Raw genomic sequence first — 15,802 nt, 5'->3', positions numbered from 1 at the left:
GAAGGAAGGAAGGAAGGAAGGAAGGAAGGAAGGAAAGACTGGAGGGAGAAAGGGAGGGAGAGGAAATATTATCCCGAAGTAATAAAAACAGGTTTTTCCCTGTTTGTAGAATTTAATTAACATCAATCCATTTAATTTTATTGAGTACTGTGCATTGTAAAAAATTATATACAGTAAGCGTAAGTGAAATAAAAACTGAAATCATCATTGCTCCCTTCAGAGTTTAGCATCTAAATGGGAGAGACCTATAGAAAATTGGAAAGAAACTCTACTATATGGTATAATCAACATAAGGTAAAAGAGGGTCCCACGGAGCACAGAAGAGAGACAGCTAAGGATTTCTGGGCAAGGGGCTCCTTGAGATTAGTTTCCAAGAACATGAAGAAGCTAACCTGGTGAGCAGAGAAGATGAGCTTTCCAGGCAGGGGAGAAGCAAGTACAAAGCCTAGAATTGCATGTGAGAGAGTGTGAACTTGGAGGCATGCGGGTGGGTGATAAGTCTTTGAGGAAGTTTGGGTCTCAGACTCAGAGCACTGTTTCTCAAAGTACATGAGGACTGCCTAGGACAAGTTTCTCAATGCATATCCCATGGCCACCAACACATGCTTTCAAAATCAGATCTGCAGTGGTTATGAGCCCTCCAAGTTATTAAGATCACTGGAGGAGCTTTTTAAAAAAATACCCTTCCTCAGTCCCAGCCTCAGAGATTTTGACCCAATGGGTCTCAGGTGGGATCTGGGCACATTATCTCCCCAGACAATTCTGATGTTCAACCAGGGTCAAGAATCAACAGCGGGGCAGCTGCATTTTAACAAGCTCCCAGGTGATTCTGATGCTCATTACCTTTCTATAATTGCTGCCCTGAGTCTCAGTGCAGCACAAGTTAAGCAATATTCACCAGAGCAATTGTCCTCAGAGTGTATCCGGACCGGCAGCAGCAGCATGACCTGGCACTTGTTAAAAATTCGAGTTCTTGGACCCCAACCTAGATTTACTGGATGAGAAACTTCAGGGGGTGAGCCCAGCAACTTGTGATGTAACAACCCTGCAGGTGATTCTGATAGACTTCAGTTTGAGAACCACTCACTGAAAAGAAATTGTTGTATTGGGTGTGCATGTGGGGTGGCAGAGGGAAAGGAGGGCAGGTGATGTACAAACCTATTTCCCTGTGTTGCTACGTAAGGTAGAACATTTTTATGTTTCTTTCTTGGAATGAGGCACATTCCTACATGAATTGCAAGTCAAGAAAAATGAAACAGATGACAGATGATGCTTTTAACTTGTGTTTGTTCTGGTATCTGACCCTCTCCTGGCCATCCCATCTTCCTAAGGCAGCTATAGTTGATGATTATTAAACAAGTGCCAGGAAAAAATGAGTAAGGGAGTTTAAAATATAAACTCTTAACAAAAACCTAGGCATGTGTTTTCCACTTTCTTACTGTTTCAGAATACATTTGACTTGTCACATCACATTCTGTCTCACCACGTTTTCATCTTAAAAGGCAGGGAAGGAGTGTCTGATATTCTTGAGACAGAGGTATATCTATACCTCTTAGCCACATGTTTGGTTAATGCATTAGGTGTCCTCAAAGTTCTGCATTTTTCTGTCAGTTTTTAGAAACTTACATTCTTAGCAAAGAACAGAAATAGCTAATTAAGTTTCAGTGACAAGCACCTCGAGTTTTGATGTTATCAATTATTTCTGGCTTTAGGTTTTCCTTCTTCCCTAGGGAGGCTGCGTGAGCTTTGGAGTTACAGAGACATGGGTTCAAGTATGGGCACTGTAGCCTCTAGCTCTAGGAACTGAACCAAGGTATTTCCTGTTTATGAACCTCTATTTCCTTTAGATGTAAAATAGGAATAATTCCTCCTTTTGATGGTTATTGTTAGGAGTGGATGAGACGAAGCATATGTCATATGGAGATATTCCGTTATGTTAGGTCTCTTCCCCTTTCTCTGAATAGCCACCTTTTAACTGAACTGTCATGGGACAAGCTCTCTAGGTTGGATCTGGAATATTCTGAATCTTTTTCTTCTCTTCCCAGTGGTACGCCTGGTCTAAGAAACAGCACTGCAGTGGATGGGTTGGTTATCTCATGAAGGCATGGGCTAGAAAGCTCTACTTACAATACAGAAAAACATATAAGGATGCAGAGTCTTGTGAGTTAATTATAAACATTAATTCGGTTAATTTAGCCCAGAAGCCAGTAAACTTTGGATGTGACTTTGAGCCCACCCCTTATCTTCTTGTTTGGGCAGCTTCCAAAATATTTATAGAATAGATTTCTAGACTCAGCCACAGACACACCATCCCTTCAGTACACAGAAAACTACAAGAAGGCGACCTAGAATGGTGCAGCTACCTCTAGCCTAAATGCATGTTCAGGCCCAGCCCGTGTTGTAAATACACGTTTGGAAATTGAAACACTTAATTCTTCATTTAAAGACTTCCCCAAATAAACCTAACGGTAATACAGGGCCACAACCTGACGATTTTTCCATGGAGATCGATGTGTTTTAAAATGCAAAATTTTCCTAATTTTATAGAGGTAATGCTGCCCATTTACCTTATATTAAGTAATAACCCAGTAGGTCTGGAGCAGCACCTGTGAACATATTAATATTTCTGCAGTGTAATATATAAATATTCACATTAGTAGGATAAATAAAGACCAAAAGAACTTCACATTCTTTCATGTTTTGCCACAAAATAAGTTCAGATCAAGTCAAGTTTCACAACCAAATGAGAAGAAAAAATTTACAGTTTTCAGTACTTTTTGACTTTCAGAAAAATGGATAAATGATTGAGGACCTGTGATATATCTTCCTTAAAGGTGTTTTCAATCCTATTATGTTACTGGATCTAAAATCCTCATGTTTCATGGGCAGGATCCAAAATAGTATTTAAAGCCACTTGCTCAAATCATAAAAGGGCAGAAATTATTTCCAATTCTGCTATCACACTTTAGACTTGTATTGATAATAAAACATGTGCATGAGTGATGGCTTTTAATTTATTGTGATGATTTTAATTTATTGGTGGGAAAAGTTCTCAAGTGAGAATAAAATGTACTTTGCCAACGTATTTAATAAGTGTTTTCCAGGGTTGATAGAAAATTTAAAGGAAATTGTTTGTTTGTAAATTAAAGAAAATCAGATTTCAAAAAAAACACTTAAATTTTAGCTCCTAAAAACTGTTGAAAAGTAATCACTGAGCATAATTCGTCTAGCACATTCATTCCTCTATTTGAGATGGCTTTAGAAACAGGGAAAGCTCTTCAGGACCTGCCAGGGTCCTGAGTACCGTAATACCTGGTTAAGGAGTAGGACAGTCAAGTTACTGGATGCAAATGTTACATATGATGAAAATGGAAAGAAAGAGTGTGCTAGGACTTCCTGAGTATTATTACGAAAAACATTGTTGGTTGGTTACATTTTGGACTTTCCCAAGTACACCTATGCTCAGAATATCTTTTTGATAATTGTGTAGGGATCTCATAGGCATTTACTCACTCATGAATCCTTATTTATTGAAGTGCTGATTATGTGCCAGAAAGAGTACTAGGCCCTGGAGATACAATGGGGAATGAGAAGGCTTAGTTCTGTTTACAGTACAGTGGAGATATGTAAACAGTCCTGGAGGAAAAGAATTTAAGTTAGATAGATGAAAAAAATAGAGGTTTTTTTGATCCCACAATCATCACATTTTCTTAACTTGCTCTGCATGCCTTGACATGATTTGGGATTCCTACCTTTGGATAAGGTGGGAACAGAATGCAGCTAATAAAAATAGCTACCATTTATTGAGCATTTTGCACTAGGCCCTTTGCTAAGCTCAGCTACATAATTATTTCATTTTACCCTCATAACTCTATTAGGCAGGTTCACTTATTGTTCCTAATTTATGTATAAGAAAACCAAAAACTAGAGAGGACAAAGAACATTTTCACACAACTAAGTACAGGCCCACAATCCCTTAATTATTATTCCAAAATCCAAAAAGCTCTGTAAACCAAATATGTTTTTCATAATCATTTAGCATCAAACCCTACACTGAACTATAGAGAGTCTTTACATTTCTCACTTAAGAAGAAAATTCCTACATTCAAATATTTCTTTACAGAAATAGTTATGTACTTGATTGAGTACAGCCTAGAGCCTGCTGGGAGTATTACATAATACATAATATATGCACTGTATTATCTTTCTTAAATAAGAATAATTCTAATTTATGAAATGCATCTAAGAATCGTAGATAAGAAAAGTAGAACTCTAGCTTATTCATCTCCAGGCTATTCTTACCAATAACTCCTCACAAACTTCTTTTAATAAGCCTGTGATACTCAGGTGCCACGTAATTTATCATCTAAACATAGGAGAGTAAAAGAAGGCACTATTAATAATTACTCAGGGACAATGGACATAAATTAGGACTATTCCAGGCAAACCAGGATGTATGGTCCACCCCATTTTGGTGGCCATGTGGCCTGAAAAAGTATGAATGCCCATTAATTATAGTGAAATCTTTGCATCTCATCTGGACTGCATTTGCCACCTCAAGGAATGTGAGGACCTCTACTATAATGCCTCAGAAGTATTTTAAAAGCTCTCGGCTTTTAGAAAGCTCCCTCTGGCCCAGTGTGGATGCCCCATGAGAATGAAAGTAAGTATAGCTGTAAGGAGATTACTTCAACAATTTACATTGGGCAGAATATGATAAAGACTGAAAAACATATAGCACTAATGTGGACAAAGGTACAGCCTACACTCAAGGGAAGGACTCAGTAGATTTTCCACTGGATGACCAATTGGATACGGGAGATAATTGGGAGCCTAGTGCAATTCCCAGTTTTATGACTTGGAAGCTTGAAAAATGATTGTTGAAATAGGGACCACAAGAAACATTAGCAGCTGTGGAGAAAATAGCCTGAGATTGTCAATTTTGAGGTGTCTATGAAATACTTCAAACTCTACTAGCAGAAAGCTTTAAATATAATTAGGTAAGAAACTAACCCTGTCCACAAGGGCTGAGCACAATCCTTTAAACATGGTTGTTGCTAAATAGAGATTTTTGCGTATTGTCTGTAAGTATTCCTGAGGTTTTGACTTCTGATCCCCAGAATGATTAGCTGTAGTCAACGATTATTTACCTATTCACTTTGATATGTTAATAGTAAACTTGGTCACATGTCCTGGTGTTACAGTAGAGTCTTAATTTGCTTTTTCTAGATGATCCCCTCTAGCAAGGTAGGCCCTTTCTAACAGTACTGGCCAATGGATTCATTGGGAAAATTTTCTATTCTAGCCCAGGCTTCATCTTCATGTCATTTAAGTGAAACTCTGATGCCAGAAAACTTTGACCTTCCCTGTGTATCTGACAAAGTAAATCTGTCAAGATAAATTGTAAAAGACTTTGAATTGGGGGGAAAAAAGATTTTAGATGTTCTATCTAGTACACTCTTCCAGGTTGTCTCTATATTTCATTGTTTTTGAGCTATTTTACAACTCCAATTGCAAAAAATTAATAGAAATGCAAATGATCCTTGTCCATAAAAATGCAAATGATTTGTGTCTAGTGAAAATGTAATCGATTATTGCCCTATCAATATACACCAGTTTTACATCGATTTGTAAATTCATTTCAGCATTCCTGGTTGCCTAAACATGTATGTTTCTTGAATTCCCCTTTGAACAGTGTGTAACATCTTTCTGCTTCCCTAATTAGTTAATGAGTTAAATAAAATATTTAAGACATGTTCATTTTATATTTGTATGAGAGTAATGAGTTCGCCTTTATTTAAAATTTATTTTTTTACAAATAACAATGACAAAAGTGTGATTTAATAAGAACTTACCATGTGGCACTTTAAGTATTCTCCATACATTATATATTTTAATTCTCACAAATACCCTCTCTGATATTTTCTACTATTATCATTATGATCCTTTTACAGATAAGGAAACTGAAGTTTTACAAGGGCAAGTGGCTTGCCCAAACTTACCCAGCCTGCCTGACTCCACAACCAATGTTCTCATCCACCACGATACACTTAGATATTTATCAATATTGACTGCAAATTTTATCAGAAGTCTCAATAATAAAATTATAAATTTATAATTGATTTTCATTAATGATACATATGACAGAATGCCTATGACTATATTCATATTTTTCAAAAAGAAAGTGATTATACGGTTACAGGGTTTGACCTACTACTGGATTACAGGAACAAAATTCAAATTCCTAGCATACAATGTCCTTCCTGAGCTAACTCCTGCCTATCTTGGCAACCATAACTGGAGCTCTTTTCCACTAACCCCTGTGCCCTGAGGATATTGAAAACACAAAGCTCCTTACATTTCCACTCACGTTACTTTCTTTGCCTGAATACTTTCCCCAATTTGCACCTTTGGAATACCTATTCATACTTCAAGACTAAAAATAAGCATCACCTCCTCATGACGCATTCCCTGAGTTTCTCATCACCCTTGTATTCCAGCAGCATCCTGGGTACACTTTGCTATAGTATTTATGACACTGCCTTTGAATCATCTGTGTACTTGTTTATTTTTAACTACTTTTAGGAGAAAAATCTTGATTTTCTTTATAATCTTAGAACCTAAAGCAGTACCTGGTTCAGTAGGTGCTCAAAAAATGTTTATATAAGACATGAATTAATTAAATAAAATGATATGAAGATTTATTTTTCTTCCTCTAAAGCTACCATTATGTTCTTAGAAACAACCACCCTTTCACTGATCTTTTTCTAAATAGAAATGGAGGCATATTAGCCATTAAGTCACAAAACAACACAAAGGCCTTTATCTCTGCCCTTAGAACCCTAAAACTGCTTTCCTATCATTTATCCTGTAATTTCTTCAGAAATTTATTATTTTTTGTTAAAATGATAATATAAGCCAGAGTTCTAAGCCACCTCCAGGAGTTACTCATTTTTTCCCTGGTTATCTCCCATATGTGCATGAGGTATACATGTTAATAAACCTCTGCTTGTTTTTCTCTTGTTAATCTGTCTTTTATTACAGGTGTCTCAGCCAAGAACTCAGAAGAGGGAGAGAAAATTATTTTTTCTCCCTTACACTGAAAACAGGAAGTAATTTTTGTTGACCTTGGTAAGTCAGCTTCCATCTTATACAATGTACAAATGGATGTTTAATTAATACTACTTCATTATGCCACTTAGAGGTAATGAGACCATATTCAAACCAATAATGACATAAAATTGATATCCCCAAACAATTAGTAAGTTACTTTTTATTATTACTTCATTTTGTATTATTCTACTACAAGAATATAGTAATACTCAAATGCTCTAGTCAGATTTATTAAATATACTAGATCTGTATAATCTGTGGTAATTAATTGATTGTGATCTATTTATTATTTTTGGTAATAACATCTCAGGAACACTTAAACCATGCTGAGCGTCACAGTCTGGGCAGACATTTGACTGTTTATAAGTGTTGTGTATGTGTCTATAAAAAGACCAAAGTACACATTGAAAACCAATACAAGAACTGTGTTAAAAGGAACACACATCAATCCATTGGGCAAATGGGAGCATGTGGTAAAAACAATGCCTTATCTACACATCTGGTTTGCTAATATATGCAAGTAAGGGTATTAGCAAACATCTTCTCTATAATTGTTTCACTTAAAGAATGTCCTCCATTTATCCAATGGGGATGGGGGCAAGGGGGTGCCAGTGTAGAGTAATTACATAAATAGGGATAGGGACACAAAAGTACAGCTTTTAAAATTTTATCAATTTCACCTTTACTGCCTATAGGTTTCAGTTTCAAGATAAGCAAATATTACTGGCCCATTATGGACCAGGTACTGGGCAGGAAAGGCCCCACCACATGGTAACATGTGCATAAAGTACCCATCCACAGTGCTCTTTCTGTGTGATTGTATATTCCTTTTATAAATCCTTAGCTTCTGGAAATAAGGGGAAAATGATTTTGAGGGTGTTACCATAAGCTCCAGCTCTTTGAAGTTATTAATATATGCTCGCATTTTAACATGTTTTTCCTATAAATTCATTTTGCTTCCAACTGTAACAAGAGCAACAAGAACACACTGACTTCAGGACACATGGTTTTAAATCATTACTGCACTATAGGGTTTGGCACTGCCCCAGAGGACCAGGATATTTAGTGCAGAAGCCTTGTTTATAAATGCTTCTTTATAAAGAGAATGAAAAGGGCCAGTTCCTTGATGGACTCTATTCTTTCACACAAATGGCTGCATGTTCATATGGAAAACATAATGGAACACCTCCATTTTGAAGCTCTATCATCACCCGAAGCAAAATTCCCACATCTTGAGTTCCCATCTCTTAACAATATTGAAACAAATCTAAGGGGTAAACACACTGGATCAACCATTATTCAGCAGGCACTTGCTTTACAAGGAAAGGGTCACAGTTAACTATTCAAACACTTGGAACCCAGAGACTAGCTGAGTGATAACAGAGTACAGGCATCAGTGTTGGCATTTAGTCTTGAAAAGTTGTTGATCAGAGACTTCAGGGTCCTTGAGATAAATGTCTTCTTTGAACATGTTTATAACAGTTCATTTGTAATGTAATTTTTAGGCTTATGAACAGGGAAATCTTTCTTCCATGTTTCTTCAAAGGAGCTTTAAGACATCTATGAAACTTTGAGCAAACCACAAAACTTCTATAAGTCTAAGTTTCCTGCACCTGTAGAATGGATAAAATAATACTCCCATGCATGGAAAGAATCTGTTGGTACACTTGAGATTCATCCACAATGCAGGGCAGACTACTCACAGCAAAACAAATCAGACATCAATCCTTCCTATTAACAAGTTCTGGTGACTGGCCAGGCAGAGAGGTGTGCACATAATTGGAGTCTGGACCAAAATGGAAGTCCAGTCCTAGGACCTTGGATCCAGGTGACCCATTAAAAAAACTGGCAGTTGTACCATGAGGAGAGTTATGATGTGCAGAGCAACAAGGGTAACTGGGTTTCAGCACTAAATCTTTGCTTCCTAGTCAAATAAGTTGGGAGAAGAGTCTGCTTAAGAATCAATAAGAATATCCAAGTTACTTTCAGCAAGTCACTTAACCCTCAGTGTGACTGCATCATCTATAAAATTGGGACATCAATGGTACCTATCTTGTAGTGTTCATGGTAGAGAGTAATCATTATCTAAGTGATGGCTTATTATTAGGAAGTCACACTATAAAAGGAGCCTACATTCAAATATCTAACATCTGGAACATTAAAATTATTTTTGTAGTTTAAGGCCCTGACCTACTAGGATAAAAATGTAAATATGAAACTTTGAGAGGAAACTTATTTCATTTATTAATAGCTATCTTCAGGTTGGTGGAGTCTCAGCCCTGACAAAGTAATGGCCAGAGAGTTAAAAGAAAATTTGGGTGGGGAGAGGAGGTATAAGAAGTTCAGAATGAAGGTGGAACAAAGGAAAGTTAGTCTGATTAGTGAGGCCTTCTCAAATCTTGGAAAGAGTAAAAGAGCCCTCATGTGCAGGAAAGAACACCCATCCAGAGAGGGAAAGAATTATCATCACAGCCTCACTCAGTGTCCCCGGTAAGCACAGCACCAGCCTTGAGCTCAGAATTTACAATAAATGCAGACAGACTCAATGAAAAGAAGTCAATGGGTCTAAATAGAAACATGTCATTTTCTTCCCTCACTCAACCTCTCCTTCCCTCTTCTTTCTTTCTTTCTTTTTCTTTCTTTCTTTTCTTTCTTTCTTCCTTCCTTCCTTTCTTTTCTTCCTTCCTTCCTTTCTTCCCTATACATTCATTGGAGTTTAGAGGAAGCATATAGTTGCTTCAGGCAACTGTCTAAATCATAACAGTTTTTCAAGAGTAAATGTTTTGAAGGCTGATTTAGAGGCGTGCACAATGGCATGTTGGTGAATATCTAAAACTGTATAAACTAAAATGAAATAAAAGGCTCTGTGAAGCCATCCCCCTAAATATTGAAAACAAGCATTAAACTGTCTCAATGAAGGTAAAGGGAATTGATATGCATTTATAGCAGCTGAATAAATGATATGAGCAGAAACAGCACACAGTGAATTTAGAGCTCATTTCAAAAATTGTGTAGACTTCACTGCATCAATGCTTGTAGGGAGCTTATCTCCTTCCTACAGATGTGAAACCTAAAAGAATTTGATAAACTCTCTTTCTAGGCTCTGTATTAAGAAAGGGATATTTCTTTTACTAAAGGCAGAGCATAAAAAAGAATATTCAAAGGTTATGTACATATACATACACATATACATAGATATATATTATTTATATATAGATATATATGCATACATGTATGTGTGTGTGTGTGTGTGTGTATGTATATGTGTGTGTGTGTTGTGAATATATCCCCATCCCTCTTCTGAGTTTATTTTAGGAGAAAGAGCTGCTCCATAGGTTTAGCCATGCCATTAGGACTTGGCTATTTTGCTATTTTCTTCATGAATATTCATTTCTTTACGGAGAGAATAATTTGCACACACTGCTGACAAGAGGGAGCCAGCTGGTGTGTGACATTGTCCAAAGGAACAAATGAGTCTCACCAGCATTGCAGAAAGACTTTTCAACCTAGAATTGTAACTACCTTTATGGCATCTGAACGGCAGATGAGTTTACACTTACTTGTGAACTGAAGGGGTTCAAAATATGCCACCTCAAAGTATGCCACTCTGGCATAGGATGACTTTGAACAGAAGGCAATTGAGAAAAAGCAGAGACAGGCCGAGCTCTCCGCCTTCCCTGTATCTATCTGTAAACAGAACATAAATGCCTCTTGTGAAGGTGTCCCTGCTCCTTCCCATACCAGGAAGGGAACAACAACCTTATCACCAAAGACAAGATGGCACCAAAAGTCTACGCGAACAAACCTTACTAACTAGCCCTTATTTTCCATTAGTTGCCCCATATATTTGCCTTCCCGTAATTTGCCACCCGTAGAAGGTCAAAGTCGTTTCCCTTATCTTATCACTTCTCTACAAAGTTATTGTTCTTCATTAAGATGCTATACAGGCTCAAGTTCCAACCTCCCCTTTGAGTTACTCATTTCTGAGTACTCTTGTGTGAATGCCTGATGAACATATTAATAAACTCCTGTGTGTTTTCTCTTGTTAATCTATCTTTTGTCAGTCTAATTTGCAAGGCCTCAGTCAATGAACCTAAAATGAGTAGAGGGAAATAATTTTTTCCTTCATGTGAATCCCACTGGATCCTAGGATATCTATTTATCAAAATCTTAAAACTTCAGAAATGTTAAAAACTAGAGCTCTTGTTGGCAAGGAAAGCTGAAGGTCATAGGTAAGAGAGGAGATTGGGAGCTTTAGCTTCTTGTAAGTGCTCACCAACTACTTCTGGCTACACATCTAACTTCAGCCAGAGCCAAAATTAATCTCTCCAGTAGCTGGAAACAATTCCCCATTTTAACACACACACAGGTTCCTCTGAGCATTTAATGACTATTTCAGGAGATAATAAAGCAGCACCCCCAACCCCCATATACCACAAATGTATCAGAAGCTTGGCATATATTACTTCTTTATATCCTCATGACAACAGTGTAAGACATTGTAATCACTCTCATTTTACAGATAGGAAACCTGAGGCTTAACGCCAAAATCACACAGCCAGCAAGTGGTAGGACCAATACAGGCCTACTCAGAGATATTGCAGGTTCAGTTCCAGACCACCTCAATAAAGTGAATATCACATAAAGCGAGTCACACTAATTTTTTGGTTTCCCAGTGCATATAAAAGTTATGTTTACTCTATACTGTAGTCTATTAAGTGTGCAATAGCATTATGTTTTAAAAAACAATGTATGTACCTTAATTACAAAATACAAAACAAAAAATTACTAAAATAGTAATATCAAAGATCACTGATTACAAATCACCATATCAAATGTAATAATAATGAAAAAGTTTGACACATTGTGAAAATTACCAAAATGTGACACAGGGTCATGAAGTGAGCAAATGCTATTGGAAAAAAATGGCACCAGTAGACTTGCTTGATGCAGAGTTGCCAGAAAACTTCAAAGCATAATAAAATGAGGTATGCCTGTATTAAAACCAGGTCTATATGACATGTACTTCTAACCACTACCTCTCCATGTTGCCTACCATGCATGATAACAATGCCTTTAATTTTGCAAAGAAGATATCAGCATAATTTCCACGTAAAATCATTCCCACCTGTCTACATCCAGTTCAGTGGATTAATCAAACTGAAAGAAAAGTAAAGCTAAGAAAAAGTTTTATGGAAAACATAAAAATTGAGAGTCTATTCAAATATTTCATAAAAATGATTCATCCCACTATCTTCCTATAGCAAGTTCTCTGGCTCTTTTATTGAGCCGAGTTTCCATTTGCTGAGGTTACACTTCATTACTGCAGAATTCCTTGAAAATAAAAACATCAAACATCAAAGCAGAACTTGTTTTCTGACCTATTTTTGATGATCATTGGAAACAATGAGGTTTCTATGCATTTCTCTCTCCTTTTTGTTCTTTCTTTGTGATTACTGCCATCTTTTGTAATTCATTACACCCCAAGGCAATTACTGCATTTGGTGAAATGCACGGCTTTAAAAGGAATTTCCATGCAGAGTTACAGAAACTGAATGCCACATTTCTGAGCAAAGCACTCTTGCTTGGGGCATTGTGGATTAGCCTTTCCATGCTAACGGGCTTGGATGGAGACAGTTCCTTTAGCAGTGCATTGAAAAGTCTGAAAATAATTGTCCTTTTTAGGTCAGTCCTTTGGTGACTGCCTAAGACAAGTTACATCTTATGGTCCTCGCTCCCTAAATCCAGCTGTTGTTCATTTAGCCACTTAGCTAAGCAAGTCTGCCTTTCGTGGAGACAGAACTTAAACATAGATCAAACTGAAATCTCTCTGTGATTGTGAGGCTGTACTCACCTCTAATGAAGACATATCAGAGCTCTGGCCTAAAGCCTTGGATTTTCAGGCAATTTGGGCCAGCTGCCACTGCCCAGAACCCACATCACTGTACACAAAGTAACCCAGACCCTTCGCAACCAGTGCTGTACATCAGCATACATGGCCTGAAATATCATGGGCTTTGTCAAAACAGTTAAAATTAAAGATTTTTTGCCTTATTTTATTTAACTGAATTAATACTTCCAAGAATTAGATCATAATAAAATGTCCGTGGCAATTTAAGTACAGATACACTGAAGTCACGCACGAGTATTAATACCAAATAAGTGAAAAGCCCGTGTCACTGCTGTCACTGGCATTACCACCAGGGCACTGGGGTGGTGGGTGCCTTTGCCACATCTAGGATCACTTGGGTCGCAGGCACTTCCACCATGGTGGTGGGGAGGATGGAGAGGAAACAAGTTTCTGGGTGTCTCTGCCATATCCGAGGTTTTCAGGTTCGCAGGGGCCACCACCATGGGGAGGGAGGCCAGAGTTGGGAGTGCCACCATGGCTGAAGAGACCAGGGTCACTGGTCCTGCAGCCACTGCTGCCTGGTACCATGGGCATCACTGAGGCCTGGAGACCAGAGTCACGTGTGCCACCACTTCTGCTAGTAGGAGGTTCTTTGGGGCTGCAGGCTCAGCTGCCACAGCCAAGAGGCTGGGATCAGAGACATCGTCTCTGCTGCTCCCCTGGGATCCTACCTCTCTGTGTGTTCCAGTTCACCCACCTTCAGAGGTACAGATGAGTGTATCTCTCCAGCATCCTGGTGTGTTGCGCACAGGAACTCTGTTGAGTTATGGATGTTTTACTAGTTGTAGATTGAAGGGGAGAAACAAAGGGAGTGTCTCATGCTGCCATGATGCTTGACAACACACTATTCTATCTTGGATCTCCCTTTCTGTATGAGTGAAAGAGAAGTCGACATGCTACCCTAGGTACTGAAAATAAACTCCGCCACGAAACAGTCACAGTCCCTGCCCCTGTGGGGCTAGCAGTCAAGTAGTAAAGGATAACAGTAATGAGAATATTAAAAACAGTAGCAAACCTTGATTAAAAGCATACTGTGCGCTGGGGGTGGTTCTAAGCTCTTTACATGTATTATCTCATTTAATCCTTGCTTGAGTTGTCTTTACTGTCTCCACATCTTCACCTCCCCTTCTTTCTTGAAATGACACCATTCAGACTTCTGTTCCCACTGGAACCAAACAGAACCTTATGGGGCACCCCCAAGTACAAAGGCCCTTCCATGTCCCCTGCCTCGCTTGTAGAAAAGCTTAAGTCTCCCAGCCTCCCTGAGTCACAAAAGGAAAGGCTTAAGCAGTTAATGATTAGGACAATAGAGTCACAGACTCAGAGTCTGATGCACATTCCTGAATTGTTTTACAGATGCTATAACTGCCACCAGAGGGAAAAAGCTAACTGCATGATAACCAGACTGTAGACAGGACACAAGCTGCTCCATCTTGAGCAGTACTAAATCTATGGCTAGCACAATTCTAAGAAGTGGCCTTAAAAGAATGGATTAACACTATTGCTCATAATAATCTATATCTTTGTGGGCATCAAAATAATTGTAGCTTGTTCTGCCCACATATGTAAGTAGGTAACTAAAACTGTCAGCAAAGAGATGCTTCAAGCCCATGTTGACACCTTTCACTCTAAGACCTCAGTGCCATTTCTCAGCATGAAGCAGTTACAGAAGACAGACCTTCGTTCCTCATCACATAGAAATATGGAATAGTATGGGGTGAGAGGGATTGTAAGCAGCTCTTTGAAGGAAACTGCCCTCAGCGGGACACCCCTTTTATCTTGTCACTTTAGCAAAGCTAGACTGTAACTAACCTTACACCAGGCACCCCCCATGCTCTGCTCATCTCTGGCCCAAGCACACTTTTCAAATCTTTTTGATCACACAGTACCTTGCCTAACCTATTGGTACTTTCCTTAGATCAGAGAAGTAGAAATGTCCCCACTTAAATTATATCCATTGGATGTCTAACCTTAATCTTTGTGTGTGTGTGTAAAATTAAATAATGGGTAATACTGTAAGACTCTTCCACCTAATTTTTTTCACTTAGTGTATAATGAATGTCTTCTCATATCAGTAAATATTATACAACATTCTAATGACTCTGTAGTATTCCATTATATAAATATATACCATACGTTATGCAACCCATCCCCTATCCAATTACTGAACATTTGTTTTTTATTTTTATATGCATTTGTAGTTATTTTCTTAACACATATATGATGTTTATGCATACTTTCAAAGATGTGGAATTGTTGGATGAAACACTATGCAAAATTTTATAATTTCTAATACATATTGCCAAAATGACTACCAGAAAGATTGTACCAGCATTGTGTTCCCAGGAATGGTGAGGCTAACTGAACCAGCAGTGTAAAATGTTGGTTGGCATGCTGTAATTATATATGTAGATACGTCCCCAGTGTTGTACACTGGCAATCACTGCTTCGTTCATTACAAATTACTGAAACTGTAGAATGCTTTTGGCCATAGTTTCTTGTAGTTGATACAGCTGTTAGCCTCTTTCTCTCAGATTGCAGTAATGTTTACAATGCCTCTTGTAAAGTCAAAGGATTTGTACCAATAGTAATTTAAAAGAGAAGTATAAATGAAGAATAAGTAGTTAACAGATGACCAGATCTCTTCCCTAGCTTCCCCTTTGGTAATCTCACAAACAAACTGTGGAACAAGATAGCATCTAAAGAAAGATCACAAGGAGTCGACAAGTCTGCATGCAGTGGGAGTTGGCTACAAGTTTGATCTCCTATCTCAGTGAT

General features: G+C 38.0%; 2 long non-coding RNA genes across 2 annotated transcripts in view; both read left to right on the top strand.

The window, feature by feature from the left end:
* The window catches only part of LOC309630483, a 29,274-nt gene extending 14,161 nt beyond the window's left edge, over window positions 1-15,113 (top strand). Inside the window, exon 2 of the long non-coding RNA XR_014245698.1 lies at window positions 38-15,113. This is a non-coding gene — a long non-coding RNA (uncharacterized lncRNA). The remainder of the gene's footprint in view (window positions 1-37) is intronic.
* Window positions 1-15,802, top strand: part of LOC309630482 — a 532,185-nt gene that overhangs the window by 70,684 nt on the left and 445,699 nt on the right. The window lies entirely within an intron of this gene.

The sequence above is a fragment of the Balaenoptera borealis genome (genome assembly GCF_965194805.1).
Source record: "Balaenoptera borealis genome assembly, chromosome: 6".
Taxonomy (NCBI): Eukaryota; Metazoa; Chordata; class Mammalia; order Artiodactyla; family Balaenopteridae; genus Balaenoptera; species Balaenoptera borealis.
The sequence above is the reverse complement of the archived record's forward strand: the minus strand, read 5'-3'. Positions and strand labels throughout refer to the sequence as shown.